The following is a 237-nucleotide window of genomic DNA, read 5'->3' on the forward strand; positions in this document are numbered from 1 at the left end:
ATAGAAGTGGTCTGGCAGCATCAACACTCCATCCTTTCTTGCGAAAGTGAGGCGCCGCGCGACTCGGCACGCCACCACCTTGCACGCCGATCCACTTGATCGCCTTCTGCTTCTTTCCGAGCTCAATTGTTTGACGCATGGTCGATTTCAAAAGAACGGCCCAATGCTAAGGTGTTTATAGCGGCCTTTTATTTGAAGAGGTCTTTTAATCGAAGCGGTCTTTTATTTCTAGAACAT

Source organism: Plasmopara halstedii, assembly GCF_900000015.1.
Source record: "Plasmopara halstedii genome assembly, contig: Scaffold_1594, whole genome shotgun sequence".
Classification (NCBI taxonomy): Eukaryota; Oomycota; class Peronosporomycetes; order Peronosporales; family Peronosporaceae; genus Plasmopara; species Plasmopara halstedii.